This window comes from Bubalus bubalis, chromosome 1 (assembly GCF_019923935.1).
Source record: "Bubalus bubalis isolate 160015118507 breed Murrah chromosome 1, NDDB_SH_1, whole genome shotgun sequence".
Taxonomy (NCBI): domain Eukaryota; kingdom Metazoa; phylum Chordata; class Mammalia; order Artiodactyla; family Bovidae; genus Bubalus; species Bubalus bubalis.
In genome coordinates, this window is record NC_059157.1 from 4,943,007 (window position 1) to 4,970,241 (window position 27,235).

Below are 27,235 nucleotides of genomic sequence, written 5' to 3' on the forward strand. Positions count from 1 at the left end.
TACAGAATCTGCCTGCCATGTAGGAGCTGCAGGAAATGTGGGTTAGATCCCTGGGTTGGGAAGGTCCCCTGAAGAAAGGAATAGCAACCCATTCCAGTATTTTTGCCTGGAGAATCCCATGGTCAGAGGAGTCTGGTGCGCCATAGGGCCGCAAAGAGTCAGACGTGACTGAAGCAACTTAGCACACAGCATGTTTCCTGTATCCCCATTTTCTGGGGAGTCTTTTTTTAAAATCATAAATGGGTGTTGAATTGGCATCAGTTCAATTCAGTCGCTCAGTCGTGTCTGATTATTTGCAACCCCATGGACTGCAGCACTCCAAGCTTCCATGTCCATCACCAACTCCCAGAGCTTGCTCAAACTCAAGTCCATAAAGTCAGTGATGCCATCCAACCATCTCATCCTCTGTCTTCCCCTTCTCCTCCTGCCTTCAACCTTTCCCAGCATCAGGGTCTTTTCAAATGAGTTAGCTCTTCGCATCAGGTGGCCAAAGTATTAAAGTGTCAGCTTCAGCATCAGTCCTTCCAATGAATATTCATGACTGATTTCCTTCAGGATTAACTGGTTTGATCTCCTTGCAGTCCAAGGGACTCAAGAGTCTTCTCAACCATGTTTATTGACATGATCATATGATTTTTATTCATATGTTTGTTAATGTGATGTATAACATTGATTAATTTGCACATATTGAAAACTCCTACATCCTTAAGATAAATCCCACTTGATCATGATGTAAATCCTTTTCATGTATTATTGAATTGAGTTTACTAGTATTTTGTGGAGAATTTTGTGTCTATCTTAATCAGTGATTTTAGCCTGTAATTAAAAAAAAAAAGTTTAACAGCATATAGCTAGACAATGCCTTCTGCTAACAAGCACCAGGGTTCCCGGGTTTACCCACCATGAGATTAAACAAACAAACCAAAACTCAGTGGCAATGGAGCATATCTCAGAGAGGCTACACTTCTGCTGTCAGGATTTTTTCCAGGCTTCTGGACTCACTCTGAAAGTTTTGAGGTGCATATAGGCAATGATAGTCACCTCACAGAAGCCCTTGGAGGACAGGAATGCAAGCAGAAATAATGGAAAAGGAAAAAGTATGTGGTTTAATATCAGTGACACCTAGTTTACAGCCTCTGTGGTTTAAGGTAGAGCTGAGAATAAATCCCAGGTCTCCAATAAGTCTCTTAAGTTATCCAGAAAAATCGCTCTAAATTTAAAAGTTTGCCTTGATATTTGGCAAAACTAATACAATTTTGTAAAGTTTAAAAATAAAATAAAATTTAAAAAAAAAGGAAAAAAAAATTATGCCCATTTTTAAAGACCTTGTTTTCTATAACTATATATAATTCATAGTTTTCTTTCTTTTATATACAGAAGTCTTTTAAGAAAGATATCATGAAGATGTGGTAAAGAGATTTTTTGATAAAGATACACATGCAACACACATTTCCAAATAAAAAGCTGATCAGCTCTGATGAAAAAAAACGTGTGTGAGAGAGAGAGAGAAAGAAAGAGAGAATCGGGAGGAACAGGGGAGGGGCTGGGGGAGAGATCATTTACACTGAAATATTTAAGAAAAATGAACATAAAATGTCATCAATATGTTGATCCAGCTGTGAAGTTAATTAAATATTACAGTCCTGGTTGAACAAAAACAAAAACTGAGATTTCCTGGGGAGTACTGTTTTTGTTTAAAAGGAAAAAAAAAAAGATATCTTGCCATAATTTAAGACAGCATTCCTTTCTTGCAGCGATTCCTGTCAATCCTGCTTTTTACTCTTTATTTTCATATTTTCTGTCTACTTGCAAAAATAGAGGAGTAAACCAGTTGTCCAACAATTGATTTACTGAATGTCTTTGGTTACCAGCACTGTACGAATCATTAGTTCAGTGAAAACTGTTGCTCATAATAAAAATCAGGAGATCTGGTAGCATCTGAACTTTTTTCTGAGCCAATAAAGAATTATTAAATGACATTTTAATAGGATTTAGAAGCCTATACTGTGGATCTTTTAACTGGTCAAACATGCAAATGTTCATTTGCGATCCCTAGACTACCATTGGTACATGGTGAAGACACAGATTCTAGAGCCAGCCTGCCTGGTGTCAGTACAGGTTTGACTATTTATGAGCTGTCACCTGGGTTACTTCCTGAGTTGGCTTTTCTGTCCCTCTGGTCTTCAAGAAAAGTCCAAGTACCTTCTTAAAAGTTTTGTTTAAGAATTAAATGAGCTAATAACATGTAAAGTGCTAGGATGATAATGTGACCCTACATGTGGTTACTCTTTGTCCACGAAAAATTTTATTTCTGTGAAAACTTGATTATTTGTTCTTCCCAAAGACAGAACATTCTATTGATACTTGAAGGGGAAAGAAGGCTTTGGATCCACATTGGATTCGAACTGAGTGATTCCTTTTTACTGGATTTATGCTTTTTTTTAAAGTTATTATAGTCATCATAGAAGCATCCGAGTGTAGCTAGGGATGGATTCAGCCTTAATCATCACTGCCCTTTTCTGAGTCTGAATCATAAAACCATTCTCACATCTGAAGCTTTCTTGCTGTTACACAGATTTTCCCCGTAAGTGAATTTTCATCCTATGAACTTTAAAGATATTATAAGAAGATTAAACTCTACTTTAGGATAAGTTCAGTTCAGTCGCTCAGTTGTGTCCAACTCTTTGTGACCCCAAGGACTGCAGCACGCCAGGATGCTATGACTTAAAAAGAAGATAGTGAAAATTCGGGGCGGGCATGAGAAATGTCCTACCAAGTCCATCATTGTTTTCCTATTTATAGTCTAAGTTTTATGGATCTGGAAGCATGAGTTTCCTAATCCTCTAAAGCAGCATTGTCTAGCAAAGCTGTCACGATGAACATTATCTTTGCACTATCGGACACAGCGTGTTGTTGAGCACTCACAATATAGGCAGTGCAACTGCAGAACTGAATTGTTAACTCTAATTAACTTTAATTTAAATAGATACCTATGGTTTGTGACTACCATATTGGACAACACAGTTCTAAAGCCTCCTTCTTCATGTCATTTCTGTTTCCTTGGGCATTGCAGACACAATCCCACATATCCAGACATGTGAGTTTTAGAAAAAAATAAACTCCATTCACTAGCTGAGAAACCAGAAGTAAGTAGGAAACCCTAAAATGGCAAATATTAGCCTGAGCTGCAGATGATTCTTAGTGATGTCAACACTCTGAGGATATGCTGAGCTACACTGCAACTCTCACCTAAACAACTGTGCATGAAATAAGACAGTCAGGAAAATCAAATCACACTGATGTCAGGGAGATGATATAGGTAAATGACAGGGAAAAGAGAGCAAAGACTTTTTTAAAAGGCAAATACTCCATTACACCATTTTTTTTTTTTTTGAGACAGAGTGTATGAAGCACAAATAAAAATAAAATAAAACAGAAAAAAAGTAGACAGGAGAGCTATAAGGACATATCAATCTCAGGCCACTTACAAGGGGAAAAGCGCAATTTAAGACAGACTCCAGAGAACATCACAGTATGTGTTGTGACAGGAAGCTTTTTCCAAAAGGCGTATTGGAGGCTGCATTGAATACAGCAAGAGCCGATTGAACTACAGAATTAATCCTTATGGAAAGCTAGGGCCAAGACACAAGTGGATAAGCTGTTGTCTTTATTCATGCTTCTATAAATGATTAAGTTTCCTTAGTTTTCAGTTAAGAGGTGGCTGTATAAAAATTCACACGTGGTCCCTCTTTGAATGAGTGTATGACTTAATTGTGAAGACTGTGCTCAGTGTTTAACCTCAACTGGGGCATCCACGTTATATTTTGGAAGACGCAGCCCATAGCACGTGGTGGATTGGTTTGTTTCATAAATAGCTGGCTTTCTAGATTATTAGATTACTGCATGGAAATATAATGCATGACTAATTAAGTGACAATGATTGAAATAGCCACAGAGGGCCACAGCAGAAGAAGTAGCACAAAGCTGAATGTAGTATGTGTCTCCTGCCTCCAATTAATAGCACATATGATGGGCAGTGACCTGAACTGGGCAAGATGATACTTTAATAGATGTGATGGGACAGGATTTCAGTGATGCAGGGAGGGAGCATTTAGGATGAAGAGAGAGGGCCTCCATAGGCTATGAATTTGGGTTCAGAGAATACTGGGGCAGTGATTGGTGGTATCCTTAGCACATAGTTCAGTTTGGAGTAGAGAGATATATATTGGGTGAGTTAGTTTGGGTTGACATCATTAATGGTATTCAATACCAAGCACATTTGTCAAGAGCACAAAAGAGCCAGAAATTTCATTGCACCCAAGGTATTGAAAAAGGGAAAAAGTGTTAACCAGGAAAGAGCAGATGGACGTCAAACTCTGTAATCAGTGAGGTGCTCAGACATTGCTTTCGCATGAACGTATATTAGTCTCAGGCCTTTTAATATAGACTGAAAGCCCTATTTAGCCCAGACACTAAATATTTCTATTATTTAAAAGAATACTTCATTGTAACTGAGTAGTGTTTAAAAGAATGGGCTATACAGCCAAAGAAAACAAGCTTTAAGAACTTAAAATTCAAGGAATTTTGAATGCAACAGGAATGCTTATAATTTCTCATTTCTCACATAGGATAAAGTTTGATATTTTAAGATACGTTTTCTGTTTCAACAGTGAAATAGGATTTCAATAAAGAAGTATGATTTCTGTCCCCTTCTCCATGCCTTTAAAAAGCTTGGTAATGCTGAAATTCAGAAATACTGGGTGATACATACTGTAAGGTTTGAGTTTTGGTTCTATCTATATTTTGTTGTGACAGCCAAAAAGAAGCAAAGTCAGTTTGGTCAGATATGAAGGAAACAAAGACATTTGGTAGAAATCTTTTTTTTTTTCTTTTGCATGTAGATGTTGAAGTTTGAAGAGCTTTATAGGTTGTAAACATATTCTTGTTGAATTTTACTGTGCGTATTTCCAGCAGAAATTAATACCTTAGAGTAAGATTTACCAGACCTGTGTGTGCCGACTGCAGCTTTGTTTATTGTCCTTTAAAGACCATGTGATAAGAAGCCACGGACTCAAGTGGAGGTCCCACTGGCATTTCTTTTTTTAAAGAACGTTGGCCGAAGAATCTTCCCTTCTAATCCCCAATCACCCGTCTTTTCAGCCCTCAGCCATGACTGAGAGGCAGAACCATTTTGTAAGACCCCCCAAGACAAGGGTTAGTTGAGTTAAAAAGAAGCATCTGCTTTTGAAAGACTAGAGAAATAGCCATTGTCTATATAAGAGTAAAGGTACTCAAAACATCCTTTTCAGTTAAGATCAAATCTAAGATCTCATCCAGGAGGCGCGTGGTCACGCAATCGAGAGATAAAAGGCTGACTGATCAGTCAAGAAGACATTGTTTTGCCTTCAGATGATAGACCTTAGGGTTAGAGGGAATTCCAGTCTTCAGGGGGCTACAGGCCTGCCTTTCAAGCAACATCTGGTGTGGCCCAGAATCAGGGGGTGACTGGGGACTGTTGGGGTGTGCTCAGATTACACTGGTGGAGAGATGAAAGTAGACCATCCGTGAAGAAATGACTGAAAGCTAGCTGCTTCTCCCTTGCCCCCAGGCTATGATACAGCCCTGTGAAAGCAGCACCGTAATTGAGATTTGTTTTGATATATTTTTTTGTTGGCTGCCCTGGATCTTCGTTGCTGTGCATGGGCTTTTCTAGTTATGAGGAGCAGGGCCTATTCTCCAGTTGCAGGGCCCAGGTTCTCGTTGCTTCAGCTTCTCTTGTTGCGGAGCACGGTCTCCAGGGCACACGGGCTTTAGCAGTTGCAGTTCCCGGGCTCCAGAGCACAGGCTCCATAGTTGTGGCCCACGGGCTTACTTGCTCCACACCATGTGGGATCTTCCCGGACCAGGGATCGAACTCCTGTCTCCTCCATTGGCAGGTAGAGTCTTTACCACTGAGCCACCAGGGAAGCCCCGCAAACTTCTTTAAAACAGGGAAGTTTTTCTAGTTTCTAGACTGATCATTGGTTCAGACAAGACTACTCACTCAGTCTGGTCCATCACCTGTGGAACCAAGGTAAACCAATGAAGTAAAACATAAATATTCAATGTCCATTACATCTTAACTGTTTCTACTTAAACTTTAAGCCCAGTGTTCTAATTAGCAATGTGAATCCTTATTCTTGATAGACTTGAGCATGAAAAGACATTGAAAAACAGTTCTGGTTTCAGAGAAAAGAAAATCAAAGTACATGTTCAAGATTATTATTATAGTTACTACCTGTTGAAAAATTGTCAATATGGTGATGTTTCTGCATAGATCACTATTTTTAACTGAGTCCTCATATATAAGCAAAACAAAGGAACCACCACTTTCAACCTTAACTTGACTTAGTATGAGAATTACTAATTAATAAGAATCCTATACTTGAAAAATTTGTCTTTTAGCGTATAATCCTCTATAAGATATGGTTCTTTAAGAAAGGGTTCAAAAATATTGTGGGATAAAATTTTTAGTACCAGGAAACTGATGAGAGCTCTCAAAACATATTTGCCTTTCCCTGGATAACTTTTTGACACTGACAAATATATATTCTGCCAGTATCTGAATTTAATATACTAAATGTGTAAGGATGGCAGAACTAAAATCCACTCTAAGTTTCTCTGGCTTCTTTTTAAGGTTAACATTATATCGCTAGTGGTTTTCTAACAAGCATCTGACCTATTTGTACTGACCCAATTCATTCACTTCCCAGGTGGCCGCCCATAGGTGAAATGATCTGCCAATTTCAGAGACTCCTTGGAGGGGTAGCATCCATTGAAATCCTGCTGCCCATCTTTTGCGAGTAGCTAAAAGCCTGAGGACTGTGACAGATTTAGCCATTCAAATGGAGAGTCCAAGGGCTTTCATTTCAGTCCTGTGGCGTTAACTTCTTTGCACCATATCCCAATTTAGGTGTTTACCAGTTTTATCATAAATGGTTTCCTGTACTGCTATATGCAAAGTACAGCTTTCAAAAACATTATTTTTGCTAGTAGGGGAGAGCTCTGCTTCTAGGAATCCTCTAGTGAATTTTTTTTTTTTTTAATTTTACTGGAGTATAGCTGATTTACAATGTTGTGTTAGTTTTGGGTGTACAGCAAAATAATTCAGTTAAACATGTATACACACACACACACACACATACATATGTATATGTACACCATTCTTTCCAGAGTCTTTTCTCATGTAGGTTATTACAGAATACTGAGTAGAGCTTCTTGTGCTATACACTAGGTCCTGGTTGGTTATCTACTGTATATATAGTAGTGTATGTATGTGTTAATCCATACTGTATATATGGTAGTGTATGTATATGTTAATCTAAACCCCTGATTTATCCCCCCCACCACCACATTTCTCCTTTGGTAACCATAAGTTTGCTTTTGATATCTGTCTGTTTCTCTTTTGTAAATAGGTTCATTTGTATCATTTTTAATTAGATTCCACATACCAGTGATATATGATATTTGTCTTTCTCTGTCTGACTTACTTAGCTTAGTATGATAATCGCTAGGGTCCATCCATGAAATGAGTTCTGTTTTCAGAGTTATCAAATCAGTTTAATAAATCCAGATTTTTATAAAATGAAGTTGCTTTTATAATAAAGAGTCTTCCTCACCTTCTCCAGGCAGCAGAGTGCCATGAAAATCAGGTGAGTGCAGTGTGTGTGTGTGTGACAGATTTGTGGGTTGTAAGACAGAGCATCAGGAATGCTAATACTTCTGATGATGACCAAATATAGACCCCTGAAGACCAGCAGCGTTAGCCTCACCTGGGAGCTTGATGGGAACGCAGGGTCATTGGCTCCAGAGCTCTTGCATCAGAATCTGAACTTTAGCAAGATCTTCAAGTTTGGAGAAGGAAATGGCAACCCACTCCAGTATTCTTGCCTGGAAAATCCCGTGGACAGAAGAGCCTGGAGGCTACAGTCCATGGGGTTGCAAAGAGCTGGACTCGACTGAGCGACTATGCACATAGGTTGAGAAGCCCTGCCCTGCAGCTGTCTTATCCTTCACAGTAGTACTTGAGGAGATGCTACGATCTCTCTGCCCTTCCCTCTCCCATTAGAAGTTTCTTCCAATGCAGGAAATCACCGCCGGTATTTATTTTAAGCTCAGCAATGGCATGTCTGAGTACATGGCCACTTGCCACCATCATCAGAGGTGGAGAAAGGTAATTTAGGGTTAACACACAGATGCCGTATCTGCCTTTCCAAGAGGGAACGCCGCCTCGCAGAAAGTCCCCAGGACCACTAGTAGAGCCTGAGAGCCCGCCAGAGGGCTGCAGCCCACCTCTGGTGGTCTGCGCGCTAACTCGAAACAGTAGTCAAGAGGAGGCAGAAAATGGGTCCGCTGCGGAATTGTAGATGTGAAGTAGACAGAACAACAAGTATCTCCATGTCTTGGTCTTTGCTACACAGGCAGATCCACCTCAGAGATGATGATACACACATGAAATACACATGGTTTTTTAAATGCCATACCAGCGATATAAATCTTCTGGACAGTTTCTGAAAGGAGTTGATAGCTGGTGCAGGCAAATGGGTTGAGCTTTTAGCTGAGGCCATTTGTCCTGACTAGAAGTTAGCCTGGAGCATCCACTGATACCAATGAATTCTCTTGCCAGTGAATCCATGCTCATCTTGCCCTTCTGAAGTCTGCACTTGGACCCAGTCTCTCCACTCACCTCACCGTGTCTTGACATTATAATTTAGCTAGCAGCTGTTGACGCAGTGAGGCAAAGTGAAGGAGACAGTGTCTGGGCTTCTCTGACGGTGAGAGGCGATGAGAGAAGGTGGGGTGCAGTGGATTTCCTGGGTAAATCTCAGCGAGATTTATCCTTTCTCTGCCCTTTCTTCTTTAGTGTGGACAAACCCCTCCAGTATGCAACTTAGGCAAGCTGAGTAACTTTGGCCCATGTCTTTGGATTTAGAGCAAGGCCACCTAATCTAATCCATATCCATCATAACACAGCCTCCCTTGGCCAGACTCCCAAAGGTGTGTGTGTCACAGAAGCTCGGGATAGAGCTGGTCACCTAGCTGTTCTGCCATCCTCACCAGGGCATCGTGCTCCCTGGCCCTCCTCCTTGGCACAGGGCTGCCCACAGAATGCCTTGTTAGCCTTGCTGGATCCCTTCCATCTCTCCATTATAACTCTGAAACAAGCGACCCAGACCTGTCCCACTCTCAGCCCTAAAGCAGGATAACTCAGTGGTTGCCCGCGCACGCTTTGTTTTTGGGAGCAGGCTGCCTGGGATGAAAGCTGCTCTGGCCCTTGGAACTGTGTGATTTTAAGCGTGTAGCTCGACTTCCTTGGGACCTCAATTTCCTGACTTGTTAAATGGGCTATCGTGAGGGTTGAGGTGATGTGCGTGAGATGCTGAGCACACAGTCTGGTGCTGAGGGGAAAGGGCGCTACGCCTAAGAGCAGCAGTCAGTGCTGGGCGCCCCTTTCCTTTCCCTCCAGCTCCGAATGGGAGAGGTCTGCCAGCTCACCTGCTGTGAAAGACGTTCACAACCTTACAGCAGCTGAAGGTCCCAAAGTGGACATTTCTATTGAAGAAACACATTGTTCTTCCTCTTTATCTGTCTGCTTAGGTGGAATCACCTGTCACTGACAACCCACAGTCTACGCATTCTGCAAAATTTGTTGAACAACTACTTCTGCAAGGATTCTGGTCTCAAGGATTAGATAATTTGCAGATGTGACTTTGATGGAAGTTTCTGGAAAGCCAATGTAAAGCAAAATATGTTGGGTTGCCATTTCCTTATCTGGGGGAGCACACAATATAAAGCAAAATATGTCAAGGAACTTAAAAATGGTACAGACCCAATAAAGTATAGGTTCTGAATCAGTAAAAAGCTTCTTAAAGAAAGTGCCATTTGAAGTGGGAATTGAATGAGGTTTAGGATTTTGACCAACAGAAATTGGAAAGGGTTTTCAGATGGAAGAAACGAGGCAAGCTGGAGTCAGCTGGCAAGAAGGCCGAGGGAGCTGTTTGGAAAGCATCTAGTAGCCCGGTTTGGTGGTTCCGCTTGGCTGGGAAAGGGAGTCTGCCAAATATAGAGCAAGATTTGAACGCACCCTCTGAAGAGGAGCATTCTATGCGTTTCTTTGCCTCTCTGAGGCTCCGCGGTACTAGGATAAACACCTCCTCTTCTCTCCAGCCTCATCATCCCAACCTGCACTTTCTAGATGACAGCAGGAGCTCTGAAGCCTTTGCTGTTATTTAGCTGCTAAATCATGTCCAACTCTTTGCAACCCCAAGGACTGTAGCCCCCCAGGCTCCTCTGTCCATGACATCTCCCAGGCAAGAATACTGGAGTGGGTTGCCGTTTCCTCCTCCAGGGCATCTTCCCAGCCCAGGGACTGAAGCCATGTGTCCAGCATTGGCAGCACTGAACCACCTTAGGTCCTTGCTTATAATCTGCATTTGTGACCTCACTAGGAAACCATTCAGATGAGTGACAGCCTCTCCCTGGGAGGGTGTGGGTGAAGAGAGGCGACAGTCTTTTCCTAGAATCTTGACAGAGAGGAGCCCCGTAGAACGAGGTTCTAAAGTGGGGCCAAGGCAGAGCATTACAAGGAAAGCAATTCCCAAAGTATAGAGTGGGGAATAAGGAACAGAGGGTCAGCATGAACCAGAGACCAGACTTCCCTGGCTAAAGAATTTGGATCAGATGTGTGGACCTGGCAAGGGGGGTGAGCTGGGAGACTGGGATGGACGCATGTGCGCTGCCATGCGTAAAACAGACAGTGAATGGGAAGCTGCTGCATAGCACATGGGGCCCAGCGCGATGCTCTGTGAGGGCCTAGGGGGCGGGATGGGGCAGCGGGAGGAAGTCCAAGAGGGAGGGGGTACGTGGATACACATAGCTGATTCACTGCCTTGTACCACAGAGACTAACACAGCACTGTAAAGAAACTACACCCCAATTTAAAAAACAAGAGAATTCAGATCAAATCAGCATTAAACATTCTAATATAAAAAGCAGCAATGAGACATCAGTTCAGTTCAGTTCAGTCGCTCAGTCATGCCTGACTCTTTGTGACCCCATGAATCGCGACACACCAGGCCTCCCTGTCCATCACCAACTCCCAGAGTTCATCCAGCCATCTCATCCTCTGTCAACCCCTTCTCCTCCTGCCCCTAATCCCTCCCAGCATCAGGGTCTTTTCCAATGTGTCAACTCTTCGCATCAGGTGGCCAAAGTATTGGAGTTTCAGTTTTAGCATCAGTTCTTCCAATGAACGCCCAGGACTGGTCTCCTTTAGGATGGACTGGTTGGATCTCCTTGCAGTCCAAGGGACTCTCAAGAGTCTTCTCCAACACCACAGTTCAAAACCATCAATTCTTCGGCGCTCAGCTTTCTTCACAGTCCAACTCTCACATCCATACATGACCACTGGAAAAACCATAGCCTTGACTGGACGGACCTTTGTTGGCAAAGTAATGTCTCTGCTTTTCAATATGCTATCTAGGTTGGTCATAACTTTCCTTCCCAGGAGTAAGTGCCTTTTAATTTCATGGCTGCAATCACCATCTACAGTGATTTTGGAGACCCCCAAAATAACCTCTGTCACTGTTTCCCCATCTATTCCCCATTAAGTGATGGGACCAGATGCCATGATCTTAGTTTTCTGAATGTTGAGCTTTAAGCCAACTTTTTCACTCTCCTCTTTCACTTTCATCAGGAGGCTTTTAGTTCCTTTTCACTTTCTGCCATAAGGGTGGTGTCATCTGCATATCTGAGGTTATTGATATTTCTCCTGGCAATCTTGATTCCAGCTTGTGCTTCTTCCAGTCCAGTGTTTCTCATGATGTGCTCTGCATATAAGTTAAATAGCAAGACCAAATAAAAAAAAGTTTCATTGACTAAACCGAGCACTCTTCAAGTAATCTGGCATCCTGCCGGAAGCTAAAGAGTCTGTTTTAAGGGATGGGACAATTGATGGACCTCTTTCAATTGTTGCCAGCCTTGTCGTCCCGGTGCCTGGTGAGAACTGGTGACCGTGACGCCAGAACAGGAGATGGCCAGCAGAGCCAGTGTGCCCAGGCCTCTCAAGGCTGCGCAGGTCAGGGAGCGGCACTGAGGCCCCTGGAGGGGCCTGGGAGGGCAGCGCCATCAGCACGCTTCTCACCCTGCGTGTAACTGGTCTGATGAGCACTTTGGCGAACAGCGTGCCTAGCAGCAAGGCTGTGACATCCGAGAACGCAGAACGATTGGAGGACCAGAGACCTCTGTGGCATTGTCCTTGCCTCTCATGGTGGCGGGTCTGCGGTCCCTGCAGGTGATCCACAGGCTCCCCCCGAGGCCTTGGTGTGGGCTGGGTTATCTCAGCATGTAATGTATATGTTTCCCTTGCTTTATTGGCTCCCTGTAAAGCAAAATATTGACAATAAAATAGCTATTTTTGTCTCAGCAGCCACTGCATGGTCTTTGTCCCTTCACATTTAATGGCTACAGTGTTCCTCTCTCCCGCCTGCTCCGCTGATCCTCTGACAAATAGCCGCAAACAGGGATTCCAGAGTAATGTCCAATCTTTACCAGCAAACTGTCCATCCTGCTGACCCTGTGGAAACGAGGAACATATTGAATATATCACAGAACAAATTAAGGGTGTGAGGCTTAATGCAGCCAAGGAAGTGATCATCATGCCATATGTCTGGGAGCCTTGAGCGATGCTTAGGACTCCAGCTTAGAGAGTTTCTCATACTGAACAGGGTGCATTTCAAAAAGAAAAAGGAATTGTACAGCTCAGCACTCACCATTTTTTAAGTTCGACAAAAGAATGAATCCTTTCCAGTCTGACTGCTCCCGCGGACATGAGGCTCAAGGGACCAGACTAGGGGTTGGATTCCTCAGATGCCTGTGCGTCCGCTTGACTTATCTCTGCGTGTGTGCCTATGCAGTCGCTTCAGTCATGACCGACTCTTTGCAACCCCACGGACTGTGGGCCGCCACGCTCCCTGTCCATGGGATTCTCCAGGCAAGAATACTGGAGTGGGATGCCACGCCCTCCTCCAGGGGATCTTCCCAACCCAGAGATCGAACCTGCATGTCTTATGTCTCCTACATTGCAGGGTGGATCACTGGCGCCACCTGAGAAGCCCTGACTCTCCTTTACTCTTCCTGTGTCTTGCCACAGAAGTCACGCCTAAGAGATGTACTGATTAAAATGGTCGTCTGAGGACCTGGGGTCACACACAGCCTGCGTTCCTATCCCGGCCTCGTCCTTTGCTGGCGCTGGAAGGGTAGATATGTTTCTGTACCTCTCAGGCCCTCAGTTTTCTTTTTGGTAAAATGAGAGTCATGGTAGTAGGTGTAGGGCACACAGAACCGTGTCCCGTATGTAATCCAGGCTTACTGCCATGACTGTAATTCGTTAACTATCCTTGATCCAGATGTTTGGTGAGTTCAGACTGGTAAACTCTGTAATGAGACGGAGAGTGAACATATGGGCCTTGTGGACCACAGTGATCTTTATTGCAGTTATCCAGCTCTGATGTGGTAGGTGGGGCAGAGGGCAGCTGCAGAGAATCAGTAAAGAATTGGCATGTGCATGTTCTAATAAAACTTTATTTACAAAGCAGGCAGAACATGGAATTTGTCCTGTAGGGTATTGCTTGAGCCCCAGAATGCCTTTGGCTGAATCAAGTCATTCTCTAAACTGCTACAACTTCCACACCGGCTTCCATACCAAAGCCTGTGCCTTTGTCAGACCTGCTACAGCAGAATTGCCAGAGATGTTTAAAAGCCAAATGCTGGACTGCACGCTCTGCTCTTCTGGTTGATGGTGAGGCTCCAGCCTTTGGTGTTTTATACAGGCTCTCCAGATGGTTCTACTGCACAGCCAGGGTGAGGTCCACTGATGATAAATTTTATTGGAGCACTTGTTAGTAAGAGAAAGCAGATTTCCAGACCTCTGCCTGCAAATTCTGATTTGATTCTGGATTGAAGCCCAGGAATCTGTGTTTTTAACAAGTACTCCAAGAGATTCTCATCTTTAGGTGACTTTAGGAAACTCACCCTCCCTTTTCTTTTCTTCCATTAAGTAATGCTTGATCTGCAGCTTCTTCTCAGAACCTAGACAAGGAGATGCGATGCAGGGCAGCCTGTTGTTCTAATGGGCCATGGCCACATTTCTGGGGTGAATGTGAATGTGAATGTGAAGTCGCTCAGTCGTGTCTGACTCTTTACGACCCTATGGACTGTAGCCTACCAGGCTCCTCTGTCCATGGGATTTTCCAGGCAATAGTACTGGAATGGATTGCCATTTCCTTCTCCAAGGGATCTTCCCAACCCAGGGATCAAACCCGGGTCTCCCGCATTGTAGACAGACGCTTTACCGTCTGAGCCACCAGGGAAGTCCATTTCTGGGGTAGCCACTGACAAAGGAGTTACTTCCAGGGTCAAAATCCTTTTTCCCAGTCAGTACATCAGTGAGGCAGGTGCTGCCAAGAGCCGTGTCAACCCTGCTGATTTCTCCGCTATTGACTTCACTAAAGAAGCTAGGAAAGCTGCTCACTTTCCAACCTGACCCTACAGCATGAGCTGGTCATGGACGGCTCTGGCCGTTGAGATCTGAGCATTTGTCCTGGCAAGAGGTACATGTTCCCCTTCAGAGCCTCTTGCCCTGCTTCCTGCACTAACTGTGGAGCGCATCTGTTACCAGGAGGCAGAAAGAAGACCAGGAGAACAGAGTTCCCTGCTGGTTCCTTTAAACCGCACTCCTTTTCTGGCTTGCTGGCTTATGTGATACACTCAAATACTTTTACTGCTCAACCACTCAGCAGTTCTGTTACATGCAAGCAAAAGAATTCCTAACTGCGGTATGTAAGCTACACTTTTCTCTGTAACAGAGGAGGTGATGGTTCAGAGACAGTAATGCCCTAATAGAGTGAGGTAAGCCTTATGAATGAGCCAGCCAGCCAGAAAGGCCCTTTTCTGACAAGTTTTAAAAGCACACGCTGTTCTATCCACTAGTCAGAGATAGGACTCATTCCACTAATCATGGGCAGAAGTTTTAAAAGAAAATGTAATTGTCAACTCATGTGGCAGCTACTTTATGAAAATAGTTTTTAAATGCTTTTACAAATGATAACCTTGATGTGTTCCAAAATCATGGAGTCAGTAGACCCCACTGAACCAGTGAGACTGGGTGGGAAGAGATGGCTCTTCCAAGATTTCATAGCTCTCGGTACTGGGTCTTTTTCTTTTGTTGTATCACCCATATATATTTACTCAATATAACACAACTGTCTTACTCCTGATAATATTTGTAACATCCTGATAATGCTTTAACCACTAATATTTATTAGGTCTTTCATATAAACTCCCCAAACATCCATTTAGTTTTTACCCTTGTAATTCAACATACCCATATTCATCTGTTCTTATTTTCTGAGCTCCTAATTTTTCTGGATCTTCTTTTAGTTTGACTTACAAAGACCATTCCTATTGTTACTGGATGATTACTACTTCCTAACTAGTAATATGGCTCTTCTTTAATGAAGTAGCTGGTACAGTGGGACATGAGAAATCAGACCCAGTTTAAAAACTTTCTTCCTTTGCAGACTTGAGTGTATTACCTAATTGTCTCTGTCTCCTGGTTTCCTCTTGTGTGAAGTATGGATAACAATTCCCTGGCTCTCAGGGTTACTGAAAGGGTTAAGTTACTGCGTGAAAGAATGCCAACACAGATCCTTTAACCTGGTCAGTAGTTGTTGGACATCCCCTCCCCCTTGGAAAGCCACAGCTTGGATGTCTCCCCTTGCACAGCTCGGCCTCTGAATGTAAGGGCCTGGGAGCTGTTTCCTTTTGCATTTTATGTCCATCATCTCAGCTTGCTTTAAACATTTCTCCCTGTGTCTGGGCTGTCTTCACAACTGCTGAGCAGTAGAAAGACACAAGATAGGAATAAAGAATTAGTTTTATTTTGATATGCTATGGAAATGGACTGAAAACCACCTAGTTACATGGACATCCCAGTACCTCTCTCTGAACTTCACCCAGAAATAACACCCTAAGTGGGAAAGAAAAATGAATTAGCATCCATTGACATTTGGAAGGGAGGAGGGAGACAGGAGTGCGGGAAGGATGGTTTAGTCTTTAAGAATTATAAATTGTGGCCTTATGGTGAATCTTCCATTGGAAATAGATTCTCAAGTCCATGACAAATGCCTCTACTGACATATGAGTACTGTCAGAAGTAACCTAGAACATCAAAACCCATACGGAGGACTGTCCACGTGGTGTCTACAGTCCCATGCAGTAACACATGTATGTGGATGTATGACCCAGACAATAATACTGAGCAGCACACATGCCCATCACAGTTTTATCAGAAAATGTGACTATGGACAAGTAACTTCTCCGGGTCATTTCGGTTTCCTGCTTAAGTGGGTGGTGTGCACAGCATGAGAACTACGTGGGAGAGAGCCCAACTGAAGACCCTCATATCAGGGCCCCCTTTCATGTTGCTGCTGGAGCACAAGCTCAGACAGGGAGGAGGTGATCACCGTCTGGTATTTAAGTGGATCGTCTCTATGTCCCACTTGCCCCCACATCCGCAGACCATGCAGTTTTACTGCATATGAATGAATGCGTGTGCAGTGCCACATGTCTCTCTCCTTCCAGTGAAGAAAGCCTCTGTTCGTGTAGGTAATTCCTTGCCTACGACTCTGTCATACACCTCAAAAGATAAGGTCAAAAACCATTGCTGCATTATGGAAAATGGTATGGAGGTTCCTTAACAGACTGAAAATAGAGTTGCCATATGACCCAGCAATCCCTGGGTATATATCTGGAAAAGACAAAAGCTCTAATTTGAAAAAATGTATACACCCAAAAGCACTGTTTATAGTATCCAAGACATAGAAGTAACTTAAATGTCCATCAACAGGTGACTGGATAAAGAAGATGTAGCATAGAGAATCGGAGAAGGCAATGGCACCCCACTCCAGTACTCTTGCCTGGAAAATCCCATGGATGGAGGAACCTGGTGGGCTGCAGTCCATGGGGTCGCTGCAGTCCATGGGGTCGCTAGGAGTCGGACACGACTGAGCGACTTCACTTTCACTTTTCACTTTCATGCATTGGAGAAGGAAATGGCAACCCACTCCAGTGTTCTTGCCTGGAGGATCCCAGGGACGGGGAGCCTGGTGGGCTGCTGTCTATGGGGTCGCACAGAGTCGGACATGACTGAAGTGACTTAGCAGCAGCAGCATATATATATAGACAGATAGATAAATAGATAATGGAATATTACTCAACCATAAAAAGACTGAAGTATTGTTATTTGAAGCAACATGGATGGACCTAGAGATTATCACTTTAAGTGAAGTAAAACAGAGCAAGACAAATATCATATGATATCACTTACATGTGCAATCTAAACAAATGATACAAAAGAACTTAGTTATAAAACAGAAATAGATTCACAGACATAGAAAACAGATATGGTTACCAAAGGGGAAGGTGGGGCAGGATAAATTAGGAGTTTGGGATTAATAGATACACACTAATAAATGGAGAAGAAGTTTTTTTAAGAATTTTTTTATTTCAAATATAACTATATATCTGAATCACGTTGCTGTACACCTGAAACCAACACAGCATTGTAAATCAACTATACTGCAATTTTAAAAATATAGAGAGATACACAAAATTGTCTGTATTTTTTACATTGAAGTATAGTTGACAGGGGGAGAAGGTGGTGACAGAGGATGAGATGGTTGGATGAGACAGAGGATGAGATGGTTGGATAGCATCACCAACTCAATGGTCATGAGTTTGAGCAAAATCCGCAAGATCGTGAAGGACAGGAAAGCCTGGTGCACTGCAGCCCATGGGGTTGCAAAGAGTTGGGTATAACTTAGCAACTGAACAACAACAGCAAGATACATTAAGAAGAATGTTTTTTTTTAAGTTAATGACATTTTAATAACATTACCTATATTCATGAACATCAGAACAGATTCTTCGCCAAGAATCTTCAACTTTAAACCTGAAAAATCTAATGCATGGCACAGTAAAACAGGGGCTGATTCAACCAACAGACAGAAGAGCGTGTCTGGAGCAGATTTCTGGAAGCAAAGGACCCCCCTCCCTGGGGAGAACAGCCCTTGTTTTCAGCACTGCGTTTCAGTGGAGCCCTGGGGGAGGGCTCCGTTCGCCCTGTGCTTTGGGCATGAAAACAGTGGGAATGGCCAGTTCTTCCATTTTTCTTGCCTTATATAGGGAGGGGCTTATATGCAAACTCCTAGGCACTCAGAAAGGCAGATGCACAGAAGTCATGCCTATCATAAACGGTGGTAAATCCCAGACAAGTAAGAAGTCCCTTCTTGCCCCTCTGAAGAAATCCAGCCCAGTTTTGTTATGTCTGCACAGAGCACAGTCATTTGAGAGAACGGTCACAGGTTAAACATGAGTGCACCAAGTGTGCATTCAAAATGATCTTTCAAAACAGAGCTCCTTAAGACAGGAGAGAACTTCTCTGACTTTCAAGAGAGCAGAACAGTATGTTGCAGAGATAATCAGCAGTGCTTAAAGAGCCAAGCCTTCCAGTCACAACAGAGGCAGTACCCCCGTGGTGGCTCTGAGAAAGATATCCGGAGAACTGTTGACGTGGGCATCGGATTGTGCAAATTTAATATCCACTACCCCAGAGGAATTTCCTTTTTTTTTTTTGTAAAGTCCAGTAAATGGTATGTTTTGGGTAGGTGACTGATCTATACAAGATCTTTGCATTTACAGAGAGTGGGTGATTGGCTCAGAAGCTCGGTGAATATATTCAGATCTCTTTTGACTAGATTGGCCTGGAAAGACCATTTTGTGTTTTCTCTTTTATGGCGATACAGCTGGTCACATCACCGAGTTCGCCCCACTGCTTCCAATTTGGCAGACAGCAAATGCAGGTGCCACTGCTCTGAAGCGCTCATGGGGTTGGCCAGGGGAGGACGGATGGAGCCCCCTGCAAGTGTTTAAAGTTACAGCTTCAGGGAGCACTTTTGTCCTGCACAGTTATTTTGTTCTGACCAGTTTTCTTTACATTTTCCTAAGGAAATGACAAGAATACCTCCAACAGCTAGCCAGCTTTGGAAGTTTCTTTCCTACCTTTTATTTTTTTTTATTTTCAACTTTACAATATTGCATTGGTTTTGCCATATATCAACATGAATCTGCTGCAGGTATACACGTGATCCCCATCCTGAACCCTTAATCATTCACAGAGGAGAAAACCCCCTTCTGCCAGGGAGAGAATGGAAAGAAATGGTTTCACGTCACCAAAAAGAAATCTTCCAACATCTTGGAACACTTTTCCTTTAAGAGCCTCGTTTCTTTTTGTGCAGCTGCTCTCATCTCTTTGATACATAAGGGTACACTAAGTTGAATCTATAAACAGAACACGCTAATTAAGAGTAATTGCTTCGGAGATTGGTCCGGACGATTCAGCATTATATGCGTGTTCTTCTCAGATATCCATTAACAGCTAATAAGATACTACAGATGTGCCAGTCTGTTTCCTGTTTCCGTCTATTGTACCTTTATTGCCATATATGGACCAATCGGATGGGCGGAACAATAAGTGGATGTCCTTTTGCTCCCTGAGCCTGTCTCAAAGGAATGTTTGTTATTAGATTGCTTTTTCTGTTTAGTTTCACATCAGTATGTTAATAGAGAGAACATAACAGTGAGAAAGTTTTCTGTTGCTTCCCTTTTCTTCACTTCTGCAACCTAACTGGTTTAGTGTTGCCTTAAATCTCTTTGTATAGATTTTTCAGAAGATGTAACGCAAATATGTAACACAAAAAAAGAGCCCCACGAGCAGAGGGAAAGTGACATTCTTCCTCCCGCTCTCTTGAAAAGAGGTTTCCATCTAAATGTTTTTAAGTACTTAGAAATTCAGCACGAATATCATGTTGCTATATTTGACTGATTTACACTTGAGACTTGGTAAAAAGCCTATGAATTATTCATTCCCAAGTGATTCTATAAGCCAGAACACCAGAAATCACATTCCCCACTGAATTTTATAAAGTGAAATAGTTTAAATACTCTCTAGATGTGTGGATATCTATAGAGCTGGTTTTCCCTCTGATTTTAAACCGCCGTGCTTTCAACTCACATGCTTTTTTACTTTAGGATAATTCAGTTAAAGATCTTACCCTTTTCTGCACTAGACCCACTCCAAACTGTTATGCTATGAAGCAGATTAGAAATTGGTACCTTTTGTTCCTCTTATGTCCAGAGATGTTTTACTCTGTTGCGAAGATAAACAACAGAGGGGAAAATAATTATTGGCTTTCTCTTTAAATGGAAGTAAAAGTGAGAAGAAGTAAACTATAGTTTATTAGAATTAACTACTACACCTAGGGAAGGAAACAGATACACTGTTTCCTGAAACTCTATATGTATTTTTCATTTGATACCTATGTGTATAATATATAATATGTATGCACACAGACGCACTGGCACACACAGTAATACCAACTCGCCTAGTACATTAAAACTAGTTGTAATATTCAAAGTGTCTACATAGTTCTTATATTATGGAGTCCACAGATTTGTGTCTTAGCAGCTAACTTTTTATGAGAGTACATTAAAAATCATTTAAAATGTTACTTAGGGCAGTAACACTTTGACCTATGTGCTCATAAGAATTCATAAACCGAACAAGGTCAGATAGGTTCACTAGCTTGATGGCACTTCCCAAGTATATCTTAAAGCCTTTTTAAATACGTGGGCAAACCATTTGAGGCAAGAGGAGAATTGACGTTCCCCAGGGGAAAAGCACAGAAGGGTTTTTAATCTATGAATGGGTGCCATTCATTCCTTCTTTCAGGGAATTCTCCATTCCTACACTCATAATCCAGACCATCCAAATGACAGACACAGGTGGGCACGTACGGGAGTATTCAGTAGAGGAGAGGTATCCTGAGTTACCCTTCGCCAGGAAGTGTGCTCAGCAGTTCTGCACACGCAGAGGCACAGAGAGGGGCTTGCTTTGTCCACCTCATTCCCAGGCTCTTAACAAGGCGTTTCCAAATCAGGTTTGTCCTCAAAATACCACTAATACCGGGACTAACATAAACACACTACTATATATAAAATAGATAATCAACAAAGATCTATTTTATAGCACAGGGAGCTATGCTCAATATTTTGTAATAACCTGTAAGGGAAAAGAATCTGAAAAAGAATTACGTACACTCACACATTTATATATGTATAGCTATAACTGAATCACTTTATTGTACACCTGAAACTAACCAAACACTGTAAATCAACTGTATGCCAATAAAGAAAAAGATATCAGTTCAAAAAAGAAATATCACAGTCTGTCCTCCAAAATGTGGCTCTAAATTTCAGTCCCTACTAAGAGCACACAGAGATGAGTTCTTCACTGAGTATAAAGTGACCTGAATTCAAATCCATTTGTACTACTTCTGCTTTCACCAAAGGACTGGTCAGTTAAGTGTCACTCAGTCGTGTCCGACTCTTTGCTCATGAATCACATGAATCGCAGCACGCCAGGCCTCCCTGTCCATCACCAACTCCCAGAGTTCACCCAAACTCATGTCTATCAAGTCCATGATGCCATCCAGCCATCTCATCCTCTGTTGTCCCCTTTTCCTCCTGCCCCCAATCCCTCCCAGCATCAGGGTCTTTTCCAATGAGTTAACTCTTCGCATGAGGTGGCCAAAATATTGGAGTTTCAGCTTCAGCATCAGTCCTTCCAATGAACACTCAGGACTGATCTCCTTCAGAATGGACTGGTTGGATCTCCTTGCAGTCCAAGGGACTTGCAAGAGTCTTCTCCAACACCACAGTTCAAAACCATCAATTCTTCGGCACTCAGCTTTCTTCACAGTCCAACTCACATCCATACATGAGCACTGGAAAAACCATAGCCTTGACTAGATGGACCTTTGTTGGCAAAGTAATGTCTCTATTTTCAATATGCTATCTAAGTTGGTCATAACTTTCCTTCCCAGGAGTAAGCGTCTTTTAATTTCATGGCTGCAATCACTATCTGCAGTGATTTTGGAGCCCCCCAAAATAAAGTCTGTCACTGTTTCCACTGTTTCCCCATCTATATCCCATGAAGTGATGGGACCAGATGCCATGATCTTAGTTTTCTGAATGTTGAGCTTTAAGCCAACTTTTTCAGTCTCCTCTTTCACTTTCATCAAGAGGCTTTTTAGTTCTTCTTCACTTTCTGCCATAAGGTTGGTGTCATCTGCATATCTGAGGTTATTGATATTTCTCCTGGCAATCTTGATTCCAGCTTGTGCTTCTTCCAGTCCAGCATTTCTCATGATGTACTCCGCATATAAGTTAAATAAGCAAGGTGACAATATACAGCCTTGACGTACTCCTTTTCCTATTTGGAACCAATCTGTTGTTCCATGTATAGTTCTAACTGGTCAGAAGGTGACAATTCAATATGGTTAAGGTTGAAAAGTCATGCCTTTAATTTATGTGGGCATCAGGCTAATATAAAACAGTAATAAGAATACGTATATGGCTGTAATTAAACAATGTGAATATCTTCTATTAAATAGCTTGCTTTGATAAGTGTACTTGTTAAGAACCTTTGATGAGCATGTGTTAAGTACCAGCTATGGCCTGACCACCCAGACCTGAGCACTGCAGAGAGAGCAGAGCACCTGTGGGAAGCATCCCTCTCCCCAGGGAGCTGGATCCCATGGAGGAGTCAGCAAACTCCAAGTTTCTTTGTTTATTCAGAATATTTTTGTTGGGTTCTGAAATGCAAAGATCTGTTAGTGGTTGGAGGGAAGAAATAGTTTTGAGGGAAATCAAAATATGTACTTATGTTAAATTGGAAATGACCCTTAGAAGAAGCAAAATGTGAAGTCTCGGTTAATTACTAATATCATCTTTCTCCTGGTGATTCGCCATGGAGGATTTGCCCAAAAGGAAAGCCCTCTTTATAGCTGTTGGTTGAACTGTTTTGAGGAGGCAGCTCTATTCATGAAAGGGATGAAAAATAACTCAAAACTGGAGTTATTTTAGGAAGGGGAAGTCATGATTTGGCTTTGATGACTCCTGGCTGTTTGTATCCTTTGTCTGAATTACGGATAATTTGTGACTCAGTGTTGAAATGGGGCAAGAAGGGTGCTCCCCTCGGGCACACAGTCTAGGGGGCACCAGAAAACTCAGCAACCAAACTGATACTTTTAATGCAGAATTTTTCTTTAAAAAAATTAAAATTAATGCAAAAACTCCACAGTGGAAAAAAATAGCAAAAATCGAGTAGGACCAGCTCAGCATTGTCACGCATTGTTCACTTTGACCTTTCTCATGCCCACTTTGCTCTAAACCGCCACGGCACTCTGCTCATCACCAGGCAGGTTCCATTGTGCATTCTGGTCATTTGCATCTGTGTTACACCGACCGCGTGGATCACATCTGGGGCGTTAGGCACGAGGCTGTGTCTGCCTTGAGACCGCTTATCTTTCCCAGTGTTGTACACTGTCCATCGCAGTTACTCACTAAGGTCTTACAATCAGAGAGCTCAGCAAATCAGAGCTCAGAACCTGCGATGTTCAGGGAGCCTTCCCAGGACCGTGTCTGTAAAGGGCTAAGAGAATGTAGAGAAGCCACACTACAGGAAAGCCTTTTGCATTGGCGGGTTTATCTTTGTATACCTTTCCCTTTGATTACTTTCGTTCTAAATTACTCTGTTCTATGGTCATACTGATTTTTAAGGGGCCAGTCATGTTGGGGTGCACAATTAGAGATACCTTATTTTACTCCATTTTCTATGGGATTTGACTTGTTTAAACATCTCACGAACATCTTACCTGGTATGTGCTACTTTGGATTAACTCACCCAAAGCTGCGTCCCTCCTCCTTGAAACCTGTCGCTCCTGCTCTGTCCCCATCTTGATGAAGGGCACCATCAGCCCCTTCATTTCTGAAACCAGAATTCTGGAGTTGACCTTGATTCTTTACTGTCTTTAATGCCCTGTGTCCAAGCCAGGTCTTATTCTATCTGTTCTCCATTAATAGCCTTTGGGTTTCCCACGGCCATGGACCATGTCTCAGGGTGACCATGGCCATCGTCTCTTGTCCAGTTGTTCAGCCTTGTGTCAAAGACTGATGTCTCTCCCCTTCTTCAAACCTACTGAAGGCTCCCTGGCCATCTCCCTTGGAAGAAGCGTCCAGTCTCCATAGCGATGTGTCCAGGGCCTCCTCCATCGAGTTCCCTCCTTTTCAGGCCCATCTGACCCAATGACACGATGCTCTGGCTGACACGCTGCACTCCCCTATTCTGTGCAGGGGCCTGCTCCAGCTCAGCTGTAGCCCTTCCCCCGCCAGCCCTGGGTTGCTTTGGGTGCCCTCCTCCGTGTTCCCATGACGTGAGGCACATGCCTCTGTCGGAGGACGACACAGACTCTAGTGGGTTGTGAAGTCCCCTCTAGGCTATGATCCACTTCGGGAATATGTGTGGCCTGAGTGTGCCTTTTCATATCCTAGCACCCCAGCGTAAAACCCATCACATAGCAATCATTCATGTGCGTGGGTGCGTGCGTGCTGTCTCTCTAGTCGTGTCCACCTCTTGGCAATCCTTTGCCCTGTAACCACCAGGCTTCTCTGTCCATGGGCTTCTCCAGGCAAGGATACTGGAGTGGGTTGCCTTGCCCTCTTCCAGGGGATCTTCCTGACCCAGGGATCGAACATGCATCTCTTAGGTCTTCTGCATTGGCAGGTGGTTTCTTACCACTAGCACCACCTAGGAAGCCCAATCATTCATGAAACTTGCCCAAGTCTTCCAGTCACTTGTTAAATTATATCGTTCTTGCATTCACTACCCTTCTACCCATTCTAACTGCCATCTTCTAGTTTAGATTTTTATCACTGGATTCTCTCTACAAAATACATTTTATATCCTATCTACACTATCACTACTCTCCGCATCTCTATCTGCTGAATTCCTTCTGTGTCTTTCAGTGTTCACCTTCCCCAGTCTCCACTCCATCGAATCTTCTTGGCTTTCCTATACGCGGGGCAGCCCCTCCCTCCTTTGACGGGCTTCTTCCCTTCCACTCCCACCACCCCCACGCATGCACTTGATTTGCATCATATTGATATAATTCACTTAGCAGTCACCATTCCCTTGTCAGATTGTGGGCAGGGATGGTCCCTCCCTCCCTCTGTTCCCCGATGGGTCCAGCTCAGTGCTTTGGTCATAGAAGGGGCTCAGAATTGAATTGGAACTGAACACAATTGAATAAACTCTCCATTTATGGAATAATTTGCTTTAGAGTTGCCAGAATTAAATGGCCGCTCCAGTGGCAATATTACTCTAACTCACTAACATCATTTGACCCGCCAAGGAGCTAGTTAATTAAGTAGGTGGATTAAAAGTATAATCTGCTAGAGGAAGACTGTTTTGGCAAGAACCCATACACTTTTTTTTTCTTGGAAAACATAAGCATCTTTCGGCTATAATTTCCTCTCGCTTTCCACCCCAAATAGCAAGAGGACTCTCCGCACAGGACCGTTGATGTCTGGCTGCAGGATCCCAGGCCGTACACCTGTGTGCCAGATGTGCTCTGCAGGCTGTGTGCTCGCCCCGTCCATCCGCAAGGCATGCCCCATGCTGGCTCCTTTCTATAGGAAAGAGGGCCTGGGTCCCCAGCCTTTTTACACGCCGGTTCCCTGGTGCTTGCCTGTTTTCCTTAACTTAAAACCCCCTTCATTGAATTTCAATGTCTTGGGTGACCTTTGCCAACCCAGGAGGCCTTAGTGCATTTGCTTATCCATGAATCGGCTTTTTCTCTGCGTGTTTGATTTTCGCCTGGTGCTTCTTTTTTTTCTGACTCATATCACCACTTGTGGGACTGCTGTTTGGTCTTCTGTAGCCAAATGCGCCACATCAGCATCAGTAGTGGTTAATAGCTGATCAGATCCTCGGGATTTCCATGCAGCGCCCGAAAAAGAGTGTCATATGATATTGAATGTAGCCTGAGCTTGAATGAATGGGATTCTGTAACAAATGGATCTGTATTGATGGGCGCTGGAGACAGGATAGCTTTGTGATCTTCTTTGTTCCTGTAAGAATGCCTCTGCAACTGAATCTGGCCCATTTCTATGCCAATGTGCTAATAGTCGTGGAATCTCATTCATCTCAACGGAGGCCAGTTAGCTCTGGAATCCCATCTGTTTGAGTGGGTGCAGTAAAATGTCATGGAAATGCAGCCATTCACTCACATCACCAGTGAAAGCTTTCTCACTGTTCATTTTCCTTCGTTTTAAGTGACTCCCTCCAATTACACAGAGTCTTGCATCAACTGGGAAAAAAAAGGCATTTGGAGTTTTCATTAATTTTTCATTTTGATTTTTAAGTGCTTGTCCACAAAGAGAGAATTAAACAGTTACAAAAATGCACACAATCTAAATGGAGATGCTCTCATCCCTCCAACAGATTCAAAAACTGCCTCGGCCAGATTTTGCCAGTCCTTTTTAGCATAAGATGCCCAAGGCTGTGTTTTGGCCCAGAGGAATTTTTAAGCTGACTTTTTTTTTTTTTTTTCCTCCTGAAAATAGAGTTTAAGCGATAGAAAAACAGGATGAGTCTTAACGAGAATAGGGGTAAAGGAGGTGCTGTCTCTCACAGATTGCTGGACTGACACAATAGTTAAGAATGTGGCAGGCCTTCCAGCTGAAGCCCTGGCTGGCTGGGCCACAGAAAAGCTGGAGCCAGTCTGTCTATAGACTGCAGCAGGAGCTTGTAAAATCAGTGAGTAGGAAATAAGGACCGTTTTCATACATCTGTCATTTCCCTAAGAAATTTCCTAAATTGACTTTTAAGAAATTTAACTTTTAAAAAAGAATGTATATTTATGTATTTAAACATATATCTGATATGCTTAGATAGATGGATAAACAGCATAGAAGAAAAGATGATTTGCTAAAAATAAGTATGAGGAAACAGTAGGTGGTGTTCTGTTCTGGCTTAATCAATTGATCGAATATGCTCAAAGCTATCAGGCACTTTCATGGTCTCAACAGTATTAAGAATAATTAATGCTTCCTAGTTGGCACAGTTTTAAGAACTTTACATACATCGACTCATTTATTCCTTGTCACAGATTTGTGAATTAAGTCTGGTTATTGTCCCCATGTGGTAAATCAGGAAACTGAGACTCTGACATTCAGA